This window comes from Sebastes umbrosus, chromosome 12, assembly GCF_015220745.1.
Source record: "Sebastes umbrosus isolate fSebUmb1 chromosome 12, fSebUmb1.pri, whole genome shotgun sequence".
In the NCBI taxonomy this organism is placed as follows: domain Eukaryota; kingdom Metazoa; phylum Chordata; class Actinopteri; order Perciformes; family Sebastidae; genus Sebastes; species Sebastes umbrosus.
The window spans coordinates 14457911-14477074 of NC_051280.1; positions in this window are offsets into that span (position 1 = coordinate 14457911).

Here is a 19164-nt window from a genome sequence, read left to right on the forward strand (position 1 = left end):
GATAATATTTCTTTTCATGGCTATAGACCCCTATTAACCCTCTCGGATGATTGTTATAGTTTCATATGCCCACTGTGCAGTATCATTACCATTTTTTCCAGGTGTCGAATAAAGTTATTTAATCTCTTCATTTTTCCGTGATTTTGTTGTGGTTTTTTATATGTGCACACCTGCTCTTGATGGATTCCCCTTGAGCTCTTTGGGGAGGTAATAACCACCATCGATTATGTGAATTCATGGGACACATTCTGCATTTTTACAGTCCGTTGAAAAGGTACTGAGAAGCAGTAAATGAGTGTTCAACCATGACACCATGTCTGGTTTTATTATTACCCTCATATGTCAGTTCACACATTACTCCCTCTTAACAAGTGTCATTGTCTTGCACACCATTTAAAGTAACTGCTATGCATCAGATTTACTCTCCCGAATAGATTCTCCTGCTTGAATCGGAGCCAGCTTCTCTTTCCTTCTCAATGATCGAGGGATTCACTCCACTCTGTGCTCTCGAGGAGCGTCGGAGAACAGCCCTTCCTCCGTAGAGTGTTCGGGGTGATCATGTATCTTCTCTCCGTTTCACCCCTCAAACTGAAGCTACATCTGGGAATATTTCTCTACAGTGACCAAGTTGTAATTTAAGACTTTGCAACTGACTATTGGAGATGGTGACCTCTTGTGATTTGGGCTTACGCTGCAGCTTACACAAGGCCGCCACACCAGAGCGAGGGGGGACATGGGTTTTACAGGCCCACCCGCAAGGAGAACGCAACTATTTCCTCTCCATAAATCAAAATGGACACGCTCTGTCTGGGGGCTTTCAATAGGAACGGAGCAAGTTCATTTTTAAAATGAAAAGTGGCTGAAATTAACTTTTCTTTTGTGCTGCAAGGAATTTGGCCTTAGACATACACATACCGCACATATAGTAGGCTCTGTATGCTTACTTTACTTACTTTTTACAAAATGATTGTCAAATATTTCATTGAAATCTTTAGTATACCAGAGAAAACAACAAAGGGTTTCCTTGAAATCCTTGCTGATTGCAACCAACTGAAACTTCTCCTGTGTGCCAAGCATGTAGGAGAACTACGGTGGCCGACGTGAAAATGTGAATGGCCGTCTCTAGAGCCAGTGTTTTATTTGTCCGTTATACTGTAGAAACATGGCGGCCGGCTCTGTGAACGGCTCATTCTAAGGAAACGAAAACACAATAACTTAATTACAACAATTATACTCTAAAGAAAAAATACTTATTAATATTATATTCCATTTTTGCCAATAGATTCCCCTAAATGTTACACACTGTCTTTTTAAGAGTTAAGGGCAAACTCGTGCAGAAAAAGGAATAACAGCTTGAAAGTGGATATGATAACCAAAAATATATTTCAAAAGTAATAAATCCATGATCTGTCACTGCACTTTTTGATTTATTTTGACCACTTGTGAGAAGCACAACAACCTGTAAACGTAACAATGACATTTTCACCTGATTCACTCCCCTTTTGGCTCTGTTTTGGTCTCCACCATCTCCTGAAGGAAATGTCTGGCTCTTTAGCTTGTTAATTTGTCTGTCTGCCATTTGGCGCTGGGTTGTCTGCAGTAGAGCTTTTCCGCTGAAAAATACTGATGAAAGCGGTTAGAGTGAAACATGAAAATACATTTACGGGCCGTGAAACTAATAAGTTAAAAGACGCTAAAACAATGCCTTAAAAGATGCTAAAACGCTCCGTAGAGCACTGCAGAGTTGAGTAATCTGTGTGGGTTTATCACTCTGAGCAACCCCTTTCACATTCCACATAGTCGAGTGATCTATTGTCAATGTTAAAATATTGATTGCAATAGGTTTTCAGGATTTCAGGAACGTGTGCATACAGATGCATATGAGTTTCGTACAGACTGGTTTCAGATCCCTTGTGGTGATCGACCACTTTATAGAGAACAGATGTCTCCTAATTAAGTTATTGGAAGTTTTTTTCACATGTGAACATGACAGTGTAGTTCAGTTTATATTTACCTTCGAGATTAATAGGTTTGATATGAGAAATCAGAAAAACACCTTTGATAGCCGAGCTGGATTGACGTCACCACTAACACAGCAGTCTGGTTATGTCTGGTAATTTTTTATTACTTCCACTCCGCAAACTTTCCGATGCGGTGTTCGTCTGTGCTTTGACATATCTAGATTTCTCCTCCCATCACAAAAAAACAATCACCACCATTTTCCTTGTAATGAGAACCTCTGCAGGGACCAGAGGTTATGGAACACACATACAGACGAGTCATGACATGACTCACCCCACCAAACAGCGTCTACAAATATGTGCCTGATGTCAATGACACCATGTCTCGGATGCTAAAAGCATTCACATCCCTGAGAAAATATCAGGGAGTAATTACACATTTCCTTTGAGATACGAAAATTATTAAAATGTGTGTTTCGGACGCAATGTGTCACTGAATGCCCCTATAGTGATTAGAAAGGACAGAAAAGAAAAGAACAAATAATTCTCGCCACAATCTATATTTACCAGACACTTACTGCAACCGGCATGTACAAAATCAATCCCCCGCATCCTCTGTATATTGGTTAGTTGATGAAAAAAATGTCAGTCGATGGCAGCCCATATTTCCAATGTAAACCCACAGGAGGATGTCCTGGAACAATTCAGCGTCTGGCTGAGACTCCGCAGAGCTGCATGCGTGGGTAATTGGTCGAGCAGCAGAGGAACGACCTTAAGTTTAGATTCAGGCAGTTAGGAGACCTTGGAGACGGCCTTGATCCCCAGGCTGTCCCTCATATGCTTGTACTTTGAGACTCTGCTTATACTTTGCCACTAGGGAAGTGCGCACAGACATTATAGAGCCTGTGCAATGACAGCACGAGGCCTATATGATATAAGTGCTGTAATAACTCCTTTATTAATGAATTCTGAGTACTTACTGAATGGCAGTGGAAAAATACAGTTTTCATTTCTCATACTACGTGGAGCATGCACTCACTTTACTGGCTCCCCTGGTGTCTGTATGAGCACATTTTCAAAACTGGTATAGTAAAGAAACGTCCATCATAAAGGAGGAGCGCCCAGTCCTCCCAGTGAATAACATTCATGTACCCAATTTGACTGTTATCAGGCCATTAAATAGGCGTTATCAGTCGCTATAAGCACCATAAATGTGGATCATTAGGGGCCTATGCCTACTACGCCTTGTAAAAGTGAAAGCGAAACTTAAAAGCAACATGTCCTAACACATTTCAAAATTGAATTAAATGTTTTGAACACAAACATAATGGCTGCTATAGGTCTAGGCAACAAAAACACTTACGTTTAGGGAAAAACATTGTGTTTTGGCTTAAATAACCAAGTTTCCAAAGTGAAAGTGAAACGCTCGTGAACACAAAGGCAACTACTCATTGTTGGTTTCACAAAGGATGTGATTTCTGACCTCCTCGGTGAAAACCCTGTGTTTTATGTCCCATCCCAACTGGCCCCAACCTCACCCCATAAGGAGATTCATCTTATCTATAGTGCAGCATCTGACTTTCGCTTGTGCTCCAGTCATAATTACTACAGTCGCTAGAGGTCGCTGTTGTGTTTTTTATACCTTCTTTTGGTGATCTTCCATGTGAATAGATGATAAAACCTACTATTGGGTGTAGTAGGCCCCTATTGTCCCACATCTATGGTGCTTATAGTGACCAATAACGCCTTTTTAATAGCCTCTGTGTTGAGGAAACCGTCTCTTCTGGATGACCATCAGTGTGAGGCGTTTATAGATGCAACAGCCAGTTTCATACAGGGGAAAACTGGCTCCAACTCAGCAAAGAGCTTGATGGAAGAACAAATCTGAAGCCCCAGCTCCCCTCCTCCTCCTCCTATTCGATTCGGTCAATATACAGCACCGCTGGTGGCTGTAAGTACAGGGAGCTCCCCATTGATCAGTAGTGGAACAGAATCCAGATCCAGCCAGCTGGGGCTGTTAGCTGGGGAAGCCGTGTTCTTTGCAGTGAGGTAATACTTCAGACATCTGCAGCAGGTTCTAATTATGCCAGAACAACTCAGCGTCTGGCTGCGTTTGGCTAGAGGAATAGCCAACACAAGCCATTCTACTCCTCTCTTGTGCGTAAGACATAAAGGCCAAGGGGATGCCCTCATACCGCCCAAGCTTCGTCATCGGCTGTGTGTGAAATTCTCAAGAGCAAAAGTCGCCTTATGCTAAAAGATCTTCATAAGTGATCATGAGATTATGTGATGGTCTGTCTTTTTAATCTTTAATGTTGGTCTTTTACATCCTTCAGTCTAGAGACTATTCTGGAATTTAGTTTCCCTGTTAAATGTTAGATAAAGATTAAAAAAGGGGGTATATTTGGAGACCTTTTAACCTTTGACTGTGCCACAACACAAGGTGGTGCTACTGTATCTTCCTGCTCTGTTGCTATGCAGTAGCACACACAGCCAAACAGGCCAACGGGGTAAAGGCCACGTGTTTAAGGTCAGGACTGTTTTATAATCTCAGCATCCAAACTGACTTCCCGTAAGTGGGGAATGATTAAGAACATCCTCGTGTACTCAGAACTACACTGCCTGAGGGGCAATGCATTCCCAATAGTTACAGCTACATCATTTTTTTTTTTCATAGTTGACTCAATTATCTTTGATCCCCACCCACCTCGAAGGTTTCTCTCATAAAAGCAGAGCATGGAAAATGTTGCAATAATTAAACTGATATTTCCTTCCACGAGACAAAATTAAAGGTTAGTCAACAACACCCCGCTTTGAAAATAAGATGGTAATAACGGCAAAACTGCACTTTGCAGCGAAACCCTTGATTTAAGTAAGCTGTAAACTGGAAGTTGACAGTGATTAGCACAAAAACATTTGCTGCCATAGTAACCGATCAGCACACCGCGTAACAGAGATGCCTGTGTTATGGCTCAGACATACCTGGCAATTATGTTTCATCTGTTTTAATTGTTTTCTTGTGAATTACTATAATTCTACTTTATTAAAGAGTAGATTTACAGCCAGTCCGTTGAAAAGTTGTAACCTTTGCATGTCTGTTACATTACGGTATGCCTTCTTTGACCTCATCCGGTACACACATGAACAGCATGTGCCCGCAACACCTCCACATGCGCGTACTTGCTGCAGCTCAACAGTAGCTGCAAATGCAATCTCAAGTTTTGATTACACACACGGCAAAGTGGCTGACTAACCTCAAATCTCATCATTACCAGTGCTATGGGGGACGAGAGAAATCCCTCTGTAGTCCCACCACAGAAATAGAGTGGTGACAGTTTAATGGTCTCCGGGCTCAGAGCACCACACCCTTGCCACTCTATATTAAAGACCCTGCTCCCGACCCGGCACGTGACGTCAGGTGCTTGAACCTGCTCTGCAAAAGCTTTCTGGGATTGTTAATCTACAGGGGGGTAAAACTCCCTTGAAGCAATGACATTATTGTGCGTGACTGCAAATGGAAATTTTGCAGGCCTCCATCACTGTCAAGGCTCCCAATGCTAACATTTACTTCTCATTTATTTATACTTAATCAGTAACAACTGGATTTTTTCTTTTTAAATGATTTGCAATTTGATATGTCTAAATGATTCCAAGCTGGAAGGACACGTACAATTTTATCATGCTTTGGGAATTGTTTCTCTGCCGAGATGAGAAGCTCATTCCATTGTAATGAGCTCTCTACGCCTGCCTCTGTCCCCCTACATCCACTCTGAATATTCATTCATTTTCCCCTTCAAGGCCTTTCCAAATAATATGACCACTTTTTCCTGTGCACTCGCTGAGCAGCCCGTATGGAGAATTACAACCCACAGACTTTCTGTCTCTGTAAAGGGCCTTATATTCCTGCATCATGGGGACCCGGTTGAGACAACTGTTGAAAGTTTGCTGGAGCCTCGGCAGTCCCTGTGGCCTCACAGTGTTTTGCGTGAGACACTCCAGATGGGATCCCACACTTTGAGCTGTCCTAATGACCGGCAGTATCACCAGAACCATAAGTGAAACCCTCTGATGTGACAGAGAGGGAAGGAACATCATTAATAAAGATAACGAAGCAGATGGGTGCTCTAATGGGTAAAAACTGAGAAATTGGTCAGGGGTGAAGGCCTGGGGTGTGCTTGTTGAGAGACACTCGGATATAGAAACCGGATGCTTACAAATGCGTGTTTTTGACCTTGAATAACCACAGTAAACACATGTCAGCCAGCTTCACCAAAGATGAGTCAGTAAATATAAATCTCATTGTCTTGATGGCCACTCGCAACTGTTTTCCATCTCTGATGTGACAAGAAGGGGAAACAGCCGACTGTTTGAAATGAGAAAAAGGATCCCATTATATGACTGAACTGGCTCACTGGACACAGGTTCAGGAGCCCAAGAGGCCAGGGGGCCCAAAAGACAAGAACATCTGTATGACATGACTTTAACTTTTATTGCTGGAGAGTCAAAGCATTTCATCAAGTCCTTCTGAAAATGTAAATCTTCACTTTTAAGATGTCACATCAAAGAAAAGAGAGGGGTCCATGTGGGATGAGGGGGCTTTTTAGTCATCAGGGGCCCATCAACTCATAATCCATCCATGCTAGTGTCCTTCAAAAAGGTGCTCTGTGGAGTTTTTCACCACTAGTAGAGCTATGGAGCCATGTTTCTTTAACGTGTGGGTTCCCTTTCTTGCCACTATTCCAGTTGGCGCCAAGACACGCTGCAATGTGCCAGCAGAGGCAGGAAAGAAGAAGCCTTACCAAGTAAACATGGATGTAAACAATGCAGGTTTCCAAAATCAGCTTTGCAGATGTTTGATGAGGACGGAAATGCACTAAACACATTTGTTAGACCTCAAGGACACACACACACACACACACACACAGTGTGTTTTGGTGAGTAATACTGGATGTAAACGGAAACCTTATATGTGTACAAGAAAACTCCACGAGGCACCTTTTAAGTTGCCTCTTAAGTTTAATTCCATCTATACAGAATGTACTTTGGATCAAGGCCCTACTCCATTTACACATTCTCAGAAGATAATTACATCTTCGTTGAACGAAATGGAAGAAACTGAAACCTCAAGTCCAAAGCATCATAACATACCATATGGAGCATAGCGTTTGCAGCATAGAAGAAGTGGACGTAGTCACTGTCACCCATTGGTTTGTGGACTATGGTTTTGAAGCCACGAGTTCGGCATTTTGGCCCTCACCATCTTGTTTTTTTGCAACCAGAAGTGACACAAGATGGTGGAGCTACAACCGAATGCTGAATAAGAGCAAACCCTGCTGAATATAAGCATACCCTACTTTATGGTCTAATTAACTCTAACTGGGACCATAATTTACTAAATGGACATCATGCTGTATTGAAGAAGACTCGAAACTAGCGATTGAGATGTTTACTGAGGTAATAAATCAAGTGAGAAGTAGGGTCATTTTCTCATGGACTTCTATACACTCAGACTTCTTTTTGCAACCAGAGGAGTCGCCCCCTGCTGGCTATCAGAAAGAATGCACATTTAAAGCACTTCAGCATTGGCTTCAGTCTCCAGAACCAGAGGTTGCCGCCTGGTTTGCAGTCACGCTTGCATTAGCTGAGTGTTGTGTGTTCCATTTTGGAACTGAGAAGTTGGAATTCCCAGTCGGATATTTCAATTGGAACGCCCCTGAGGTTGGATTTCCACCTCGGAAAGTCAGACAAACCTCACCTCTTGTGCTGTTTTATTCTGTAATGTTATGATATGTTATTCTGTGTGTGTGTTTTTGCCTTGTCCTGTTTATTCTTGCACTGTGACATTGTAAGTGTGCTTGTGGACCCAAGAATAGCTGCTGCAACGCTGTAGCTGATGGGGATCTTGATAAACTAAACTAAACCAACCCCAACACCAAATTCCGAGATGGCTGCTCTGTGCATTAATATACTGTTTATTAGCACCTCTGTCTTATTTGTGTCTCATTAAATCAGTCATACACACAGTACTGTCCAACTTCTATCTGTGGACATGTTGCTACGGTGTTTGTATGCACAAAATCCAACGTAATGCATTGCTATCAACTGGTACTGCTAACAATGGCTAGCTAACCTGGTCGAAGCAAACCCCATTAAGTTTCCGACTTTCCGACACCAACTAAGGTGTGACGTCATTCCCAGCTCTGAGCTCCTATTTCCGAGGTAAATGTAACGCAACATTTGCATCAGCTGTTTAATTCACGCTTCGCAAACACCGTCTCATTCACAGCTGTGTGGTTATCGGCCAACTAGTTAATCCATCCATTATCTGTAACCGCTTATCCTATTCAGGGTCGCAGGGGGGCTGGAGCCGATCCCAGCTGACATTGGGCGAAGGCGGGGTACACTCTGGACAGGTCGCCAGACTATCACAGGGCTGACACATATAGACGGACAACCATTCACGCTCACATTCACACCTACGAGCAATTTAGAGTCAACAATAAACCTAACCTGCATGTCTTTGGACTGTGGGAGGAAGCCGGAGAACCTGGAGAAAACCCACGCTAACACGGGGAGAACATACAAACTCCTCGCAGAAGGGCCCCAAGCCGGATTCAAACCTGCGACCCTCTTGCTGTGAGGTGACAGTGCTTAGCACTGCACCACCGTGCGGCCCCCGATTAGTTATGTCCAATCATATTTATTCTGATATACATCGCGGCCATTAAAAATAGTCACTCAACACTATTATTCTATGGATACGCTCATGCCAAGAGCTATTTCAAAGGGCAGAGACTTTTCCGCCAAAATTTTCTATAAGTGATCCATTCCTTAATGTAAGTGTTTCTAACTGAATCTGTATTCCTTTCTGGGATTCCACAATGTGACAATACATATTTACATCACCCCTATTAATCACCTTTTTTTTATAAGCATTTACTTTTAAGTCTATGTTTCAAGCCTCGTATACAGTATGCCTTCACATTTTTAGCCCTGAGGCCGGGAGATAGAGCCCTCTGAGAAGGGAAACAGTGTGTTGATACGCCCAGGGCCAGTGGAAAAAAAGGCCTGTGTGAACTGTCAGCACCAGATAGACACAGAAGCAGCTAATCTGCTCCCAGGCCACCATTCACTACCATATGCCACTTGCACTCTCGCTGACCGACTTCCTCCATGTACACACAGACGGAGGTGGAGAGGGTCTGGGTGTACCCGCAGCTGGAAATCCTGAGTATAGATATACATGCATGAGGAGACGATTACCAAACATCAGATGCAATTGAACACTGGGAAGCACACTTCCTGGCGAGGGACCCCCGTTTGGAAAACCACTTTGGATGCAGACTTAAGTGTGGGTCACCCACAGATTGAAGACACAATGGCATGTGAACACAACTGTATTATCTCATTCTACACACCGGGGGAGGTGTTGACATGTTGCTTGTGCTTTAATTAAATATACCATTTTCCGGACAATGGAAAATGGATCATTTAATCAGCCGCTCCTGGCTGAATGAGAAGAGCAAATAAAAGATTGTTTGCTCAGTGAGTAAGATTTGGAGATGAATTGAAGATGGATGGCTACAAAGGAGACCAAACCCCATGATATCATATCCTTTACTGTAAATTTCCTCCATGAAACTTACTTCACGATTCATTAGCGCTGAACAGAGTCTGTTTTGTCATTAAGACTGTTTAAATCCTTTGATTGCTGTTGAGTGATCAATAATAAATAATACTTGATTTGGATGACGCAGGGAAGTTGTCATGACACTGAACAACATAATAGCATGTTTAGGTATGTCTTGGGATGACCTGTCAATCGTTTACAGTGTAACAACAAGTCTTGAAGCTGCGGGGCTTTGACTGCACCTGCTGCTATTCCACTGGATGCTGGCGCCTTTCATCTAGACAGGTGCAGTCCAAGCATCACGCTATAGGCCCTTTGTGGCTGTGACCTTATGGCTTCTGCTGCCCGCAAGGCGGTCCAGGAGCTGGTCTGGAGACAGATCAAAGTGGGAATCATGCCCCACCAACAGAGATAAATACACACTTCCTCTCTTCCCTTTCACACTGGTTTTTCCCACACTCCTCGAACCCCCATGCTGCAGCGAGGCCAGCTCAGAGGAAATGACAGACCACATCAAGAGGTTCGCCGTCGCTTTGACCGGAGCGCTTGCGCCAGCCTTCAGGAGAGAGGGAGACATTCATCGAGGGGATTGCAAGTTATTTGTGTGTCTTTTGCAAATGTTGGCATAAAAATGGTTTCACTCATTTTGAACCATGCGTGACCTACATTCACCATATCCACACCAGATGCTGTAAAGGAATGCCATTAAACCTGCGCCCATTTGGTCAGTATTTACATACTGTAATCAACTATAATTTGGTCATCAATTGCCCTAATGGCGTTTCATTTATTATGCTGTTTGTGCTCTGTTACCTACAGAATACGCAAACTGGCTTCAATGGAAAAATAAAGGGTTGTGGGTGAACATAGTGAAAATGAGGTTTTGTTCACTTTCTCATAATATATATTTTCAAACCAGTGAAGTCCATTACAAGAACTGACCCATCATCAGTGAATGATGCAAACAGCTGATTTTAAAATAGCCTTTATTGAAAAATCACTGTCAGCTCATCCACTAAAGAAACATTTGAGTTTCAAATGTGATGATTTTGACTCAAGGTTAAAGGAACAGTGTGTAGCATTTAGGGGGATGTATTGGCAGAAATGGAATATAATATTATTATGTTTTCTTTAGTGTATATTCACTTGAAAATAAGAATCGTGTTTCCGTGACCTCAGAATGAGCCGTTTATATCTACATATGGAGCGGGTCCGCTTCAAGGAGCCGGCGGCCATGTTTCTACAGTAGCCCAGAATAGAGAAACCAAACACTGGCTCTAGATAGGGCCATTCAGTTTGTTGCAATCTGCAACCTCACCACTAGATGCTGCCAGATCCTACACACTGCACCTTTAATGGACAAATTGACATTTTGTTAATTAGGCTGGTTTGCTTAGATGAGATGATTGATACCACTCTCATATTTGTCCATTAAAAACACATGAAAGTGGTTTAGATCTTCTCATCTAACTCTCAGCAAGGAAGTCAATAAGCATAGTTCCTAAAATGTTGAATTATTCCTTTAAGCTGCAAGCTTATTAGCAATGAGACACTTTATTTAAATGAAACTGAGCATTTTTTTATTTGTGTAACCTATGAATGACACTCACTTTTTAAATAATTTATTGACATGACCCCGCCACTAGTTGACTGATGTTCTTCCCACTGAGTGGCATATCACCTCCTAATGGCTTAGTTTTATTGCCTATTAGGCTGCTGGCTGTTCCTGGGCATTGCAATGTAGCACACAAGAGTGCATTTAAATAGCATGTAAATCCTGATCTCATCTGAGCCTTATAGACTCCACAGGCCTTACTGGAAATATGAATCTTGGTAAACTGGTGCTAAAGAAAAACCTCTGACAAATTAATAATGATCGATTTTTTTCTTCTTCCAAGGTCTCCAGTCATTTTATGATCCATCCCATGCTTAACTTTCTCAAACTGTCCATCACAAACTACTGCACTGTAGACATGCCTCTGTCCTTGACGTCGACAAACGGTAGCTCAAAAACAAGTTGTTTTTCTGGGTTTGGCCTTGATACTTACCTGTTTCCTCAATCTATGTCTAGCAACAAAAGCTCCTCTCATTTTGAGCGACTCGTGGAGTAAATCAACTGTACGTTCTAGCCAATGTTTCTCTAACATGATCCTTCTGAGACATGAACTTGTCATGGCAAAATATGGCAACTGCAAGGAAAAACCTCTCCTCAAGCATTGAATTATGTTTGGGCATTCCCTGAACAGCGGCTGTTTATATTTTCTTAGGGGGATATGCAAGGCCACCCAAAACAAAATTGTGTAATGTTATATTATTCCACTGCTTTACTACAAACAGGAGAAAATGCCAGGTCCTCCAATAGGGCTGTGCTGCTTTTCCAGTTTTCTGCTCTATTTTATGCTTCTCCTCAGGAAATCCACCCATGCTCATAAGTTTCTCCACCTGTTTGGAAATATCTTTCAATCGTTGCTGGTCCCTGTGAAGGATCATAAGCGAAGCCCTTAATGAGCAAATAAAGTTTGGCAAAGCTTTGAGACCAAAAATCGGAGAGAATGAATCATTCTGCAGATTCATCTTCTGCGACACCTAATATTGTTTGTGATTCATGTAGACATGTCAAAAGGAACTTGTGTGGGAGAATTGGCGAACTGAGCCGTGATGTCCCATAGCTGAGTCCAGCTCCATTAAATCTAACTGAACATTTAATATTTGTACTCGCAAACACTGCACTGCTAACGGCTGGAACACATCGGAGAGTGAATGTGCTCTGTGTTGAAAAAATTAGGATAATGTCTTTTGACACAGATTCAAAAACACAACATCATCATTTTGGACTTGAAAAAGAAAACATAAATTATTAAATTTAGCTATAATTGAGGGAAGAAACTTTATACCACAGTTGTGACACCCAGAACTGTTTTCTACTGACTCAATTATCAAGTCTGTTCTTTAAACGTGCTAAATACGGGATTGCCTTTCTATTGCCTCCGCACGGCTCTCAATACGGCGACAGCTGTGCCAGTGGCCAGTAGCTAACGGTGCTAACAGCGAAAACAAAGGCAACACTGCTGACAGAGCTAACAGTGTTAATCTCGGGGGGGAACCGGAGGGTTGGTGCTATGCTTCTGCGACGGCAGCGTCTGTCGGGACGCTGTTATCAGCTGTAACCGCTGTATGAGAGCAATGCAGAGCAGTGCACGTGATCTAGCCAGTGGGGCACGCTCACATGCACAAACATGCTCTAAAAGGCACGCACGGCCGGCCCGGCTACGTCAACAAAGCCAGGAGAAGCTCGGATTACCACACACACACAGAGGGAGAGTGACTTCATTCTCTGCTCAGGTAGACATTACTCCTCTATATCTTTAACTTAAACTTTATAATGAAGTTTAATTTTAGCTTCTAATAATCATGATATAAAAAACAGGTACATACATGAAATCTGACCTCTGCATTTAACCCATCCTAAGCATTTAGGAGCAGCCCACCGCTTGGGGAACTTGGGGTTCGGTGTCTCGCTCAAGGACATGCAGACAGTAGGAGCCGGAGATCAAACCGCCAACTTTGGTTAAAGGATGACCCGTTCAATCCACTGAGCTACAGTCTCCCATAGCAAAATAGTTATTTGATGCTATATTAATGCTCTGGACATCTAATTTAGCACCTTTTAAGGAGCTAAGTCTCAAGAAAGTTACATCTCACAGCAGTCAAGTCTCATTTTAGTGATTTAAGTCTGACTTGAGCTCAAGTCCACAGTTTTTTATAACACCTAATATTAACAAACACTATGCTTTCATAGTGTCATAACATGATTGGTAACAGGTAGGAGTGCATGATTTGAATGCAGATAGGTATCATTTTTTTTATTCCTGCAGAGAGCAAGAGAAGGCCTTTTAAAAACCACTGTGAGCTGCACTTCTGCCAGCCAGCAGGTTTAAGCCATTTGAGCAGAGTGGCTGCCTCCGCTAAGAGATGTGGAGGGATACCAGAAGGTATGTCTGGCCAATGAGAAACAGGTGGCTGGACAGAAGTAGACCAGTTGTAAGGACAAGTGTAAATTGTTGTTGGCAATAATTGAAGGACTTTAAGTCTGGGTGGGAGACGTCCAGAGAGACAAGTTATTCAAGATAGAACTCTGGCCTCGTAGATACATTGATGCTGACTGTTGAGCTTCTTCATCCTTCTCTCTGCTCTATGACCGAATGGTCATGTCACTGTTCATCATCAAAGAAGCCCAACCTCAGCTACCTCTGCTGTGACAGTCAGTGTCATGGGAATGTCAGAGAAAAAGAAGTGCCAGAGCTTTTTAGCAATCTGTTTGTTTATTTTTCTTTTAGTTCCTTTGTGGCTCTTTTAAAGCCATTGGCACGGGATGATTCCGCCTGGCAGAACCCCCCTCCTCTCTACCGCACACCTTCCCTCTTGCCATCCGTAATTACCACACTGTTCGAGTCCTAGCCTGTCCAAAAGCCACTGCAGGTCTAATTTTTTTTGGCTTGGCTCCTCTCTGACATGCCTGGGAAGGGCAAGGAAAGGAAATGGGTGGACCAGCCGCTCTCCGTTCCCCCAGAGCAGGCCTGGGAGAAGCCAGCCCAGTGTTTTTTGACTCGGGCCGAGGCTTGTAAGGGAGCACAGCCCATCTGGTTCTAATAAATCCTCCATGCGGCTTCACAACTGGAATTGCCTGACCTGTTTGGGGACGGGATCACTGTCTGATACAGTCATTTTTTTTGCAAAACAACAGGGAAGAGCTCAAGTGGACGTCATCAGACTTGTGGTCCCCGAACTTGCTAGTTCTCCGAAGAGAATGAGGCTCACGCTAAGCAGACCCCCAGAATCCTACAGGGCTAGGTGATGGATGTGTGTTGTAATGGTGACCATAGTATAAATATGCATTCCTGCCAACGGTGGGCAGTGTATCACGGTTTCTTGCCTCATGACTCTGTAATTTATCAAACACAGACCAAGGGGTCACGGTCAGACCAACGCTAATTTTTATAATGAGTCTTAAGTGCTCAATTAGCCCATTTGTAATTCCATTGCTATCGTGCAAGTGTTAGGTCAAGGACATCTTACTGACATGACACCTGGAATAAGCACCAAAGTAGAGAAACACTTCCCTGGTGCAACCATGCAAGTGAAAACCAAACGTTTCCATCCATTTGCATTCAATGAGAAGAATTTAAACCCTCTTTCAAGAGTATCACCTTTATTTTTATCACACCAGAACAGTCAATCTATTTTACTGTGTGAATGAATGGTAGTACGGGCACACCAAAACAACACGCCGTCTAAAGCTTGCCAGATCATTAGGTCATGCACCGCTATGTTGGTAATGTCTGCCTCACGATCCCAAGCATATATTTATGACCTGTTGGCTGCGAGAGTCCTGCTGACTCGCGCTTATGAGGTCAAAGCCATCAAAGTGACCTCACCGCCAGAGACAACACAACATCTGTCCTCATCTTTCACACCTTCAGTGGCTGGGTTTCCTCAGACCTCCCTGCCTCTCTCCCTCCACTCACTTCCCTCTAATTAGAAACAGTTTGATTTAGCGCTCTGAACACGGTAGGTGAAATAACAGGAGTCAAGCCTATTAAGACTTAACAGGGAAACATTTTACAGTGGCGTGTTTTACCCATCAGCGTAATGCATTTGGAATAACGCTCTACATTTAGCAAAAGAATCACATGACGTGAAACTAGAGGGAACAGTTGTTATCTTCCAATATAAGCTTGTCCACTCTGTCTGCTGACATTTGACTGCCAAAGCTTGTGAGGAATGTGTAGGACTAAATGGTTCCCATTTAAAAACACATCTACTGTATTAACGGTAGCACTCTCTGTCTTGTCTTCTCAGAATTGAAAAGGCATCCCCAACGCAAAGCATGTGATGCAAGTGTCAATCAGTTGTGTATTAATATTATTAGCAACAATAATGATACAATATCCCACAGGTATTATCCTGTAATTAAAATGGGTAATAATAGGATTTGGGTGGGGGTTTAGGGGCAGGAGACCACACATTGGGTAAGCTTGTATTGTACATGCTTAATCTGATTAAAACTTTAAATGTGATTATGAAAAAAGAGTGACACAGACTTCACAGGAGTGTTGACATCCACCGGGTTTGTTCTTACAGTCCCTCCTGATAGGGCAGGGCTATTAATGTTACTATAATTCTCCTCGCTGCAGCTTTAAAGAGACATTTTTTGGAGGATTTACACGCCAATATGGGCTGACAGAAAGTTAGCGTGCTGCTGGTATGGATTTGCACATCTGGTACTGGATCATTTGGGTTCAGTAAAACATAGCAAAATGTACTTTGAGGCGAGGGAGTCCACCTATATGATTCATCTGTGTCTGATGAGGACGGGCCATTGTTATTGCTGAATTTTGGGGGTGAATCATACCTACGCTAATTAATGTGACAAGGGCCTGTCCTGGCAGCTTTATCTACTGGTAAACATGACCATTACCTCACTCAAAGAAGTCATGGAGCTCCTTGTCAAACACCCTCTGATCTACGGGGACTTGAAATTAGCCGGGAAATTCTGTTTTTTTTCCTTCCATAACAAATTGGTACGACAGCTTTGAGTGTATCGCTGTGATAAATTCACAACACCATAACTTCACCCCACATTTTCCATGCATTTTTCTGTGAAGCGTGTGATATTGACCACCCTTAAAGGAGACACCCATCAGCACAACCTGACAAGCAATAAACAAAGCCTCTCTTTCCTTCCCTCTTATATGTTCATTATCGAATGCTTTCTTGTCGGCCGCTTTTGTTCACTTTGTCCATTGCACTTTTGGCCTTTGCAGCACGTCTTGGGAGAAAATTCATGCATCTTTCCTTGGAACTTTGTTGTAATAAATTGTCTTAGCACGGTGGTAATAACAGAAACATCTGAGGGCCACATGGGATGCAGTAGAGCCCTTTTCCTCTTAGACAAAGAAATTAGAATTCATTTCTGCCACAGGGTAGCAAAATATAATTTTGGGGGAAAAAAGGCAGCCTCTTTCACTGTAGCAAACCAATATGTGTGTGTTTTTTTCTTTCTTTTCTTCCAGGAATGAAACCTTTATCTTGAGAACATGAAAAGTGTAACACCTGGTATGTATCAGTAAATTGAAGGGAGGAAAGGGAAAGCCATATGTCCACCTTCAGTCTTCAAAGCAGCCAGAATGTGTATCTAAGTGCATTCGAAGATTGAAACAATCCAAAAAGGAAATTTATCACTGAGCTGAAATTTCTGGGCTCTTAAGGATTTAGTTTCATAAACATTGCATGCTGAATGCTTTTCAACTCCGACTGATGCCATTTGAGCTCAGGCATCTGCATCTGTCAGGGTATTTTCTGTGTATTTGCCAAGACCATTCATGAGTTTCTGTAATAGTTTCAGTATTGCCATATTGATAATTTCTGTCTTTACACACACTCAAACAGAGAAGACTGCTTATAAATATCTGTGTTTGTGCAGTATTCAACAGGAATAGTTTTAAATTTTGGAAAATATGCTAATTCACTTTCTTGTTGACAGTTCAGGCCTTCACACATCGGGGGTGTGACGTACAAATAACATGCAAATGTGAAATATTCGCAGACGAGTATTTAAAAACTATTCATACCGGCTGCAATGCGATTTTGCGACATTTGCAACACTTTTTCAATAAAAGGTTTGAATAGATTCACGCAGGCAGAGGCCAAAACCGGGATACTATTGACCTAGATCAGCATCTGGCAGTCTGTCTGAGGTAAATTGTTGTATAGCCTTAACTACTGTAAACTATTTTGTTGAGTTTCCTTTTAGCAAAATGCTTTGAGTGAATTTGCCTCTGGTAAACAGTTACACAGTGTAAATGTCCAGGGCTTTTATTGTGAAAGGTAAGAACGGAAGGAGTGGATCTGGTCCACGCTGCCTTTGTCAAGATTGAAAGGACTAATAAAATTTGCTGTCCTGGTTCGGACTACGGAGCCTCCGTGTTGTTGTACAAATAATGTATGTATTGAATATGCCCGTTCTGCACAACATGATTGGTTGCTACCTTTATTCACGGTGCAAAAGCTCAGAAAAATCGACCTCATTCCGAAAAAAATGATGTTGCTTTTTCGCTGCGCAATATTCGCGTTCTGTGTGGAAGTATTCATGACAAAAACAACAGTTAAAAAAAATATAGTGACATGTGAATTAATCTCACAATAAAAAGGTTGAGTGTCTTTGAGTGTCGTGAAAAGCGCCTTATCAATAAAATGTATTATTATTATTTCAATATGAAGCTACATCAAGCAGCCGGTTAGCCTAGCTTTGCATAAAGACTGGAAGCATGTTAATTGGTGAGCATGTTAATGACGTTCCCATACAAGGAAACTGCGTTGTCAATTATGTTTCAAAGGATTTGTATTTGACGAATCACATATAGGCTACGTTCAATCAAAGTCCGCATACAGAGGAGGCCGGGGTGGATGGATGGGTCAAACATGGCCGGGAGAGACCGCTGTTTGTGTCCCGCGTGAAGCCAAAAGTAACATATTTGAACCCAAAACATTATCCTTTCAGGACTAAACCTAATCAAATAGTTTTGTTGCCTAAATCTAAACATATAAAACAATGCAGTTTTGAAACAGCAAAAGCGCCACGAGCTGTGAAAACACTATAACGTTAATACACAGGTAGCCTATGTAGAAATGTTGACATGAAACATACCTTTGTTTCAGAAACATTGCCATTTAACGTATCCGTGTTTTACAGAAACGTACAACACTTTATTCTGGTTGACTGGGTTGTGGAGAGAGCTGGAGAAGGGGCTTCCAGTCTTTATGCTAAGCTAAGTTATCCAGTTGTAACGTCATATTTACCATACACACACGAGAGTGGTATCAATCCTATCATCTAACTCTCAGCAAGAAACCAAATAAGCGTATTTCCCAAAATGTCTATTTCGTTAACATTCAGATTATTGCATCATGTTTGCATTACGCAATCATCTCACATTTGGAATAACGGTTGGATTATATGTCTTGATCTGGACTCCCCATTAGTAAAACAAGGCTTGAACATAAAACTTCTCCAGTTTCCTCCTCGTGGTCCACCAACTGTGACATGATGTTGATAGGGTTTTTAATGGTCTTCCTGTGTCTCATAGTCCGCCTCTATGAATCATGCCCACTGCAGTAGGCTCTCCGGACAGTGAGGTGTCATTTCATAATAAATAACATGCACACAGTGGTGGGGGGGCGGATGATAAGTGGACAGAGTGCATCATCATTTACTCTGCTGGGAAAAACAAATACATATGGTAGTTAGATAAACTTCAAACAGGGGACAGACATCCTGAGACCAGAGGGCTGCTTTGCGTGTCTCCTCGGACCAGAGAGGAAAGAGAGATTTGGCTGTGTTTAGAAAGCAGAAGTCTCCCCTGATAACATATATTTAAGATGTCTACACAGAGATAAAGCTGTTTGTTGTGTTTCGCTGTTTTTAATGATGCAGTCTTTTCAAAATCGCTGTAGCAGTTCAAATATTTATCATGCTAAATTTAACATTTTAAATATTTGTGTTTCCCCTCATTT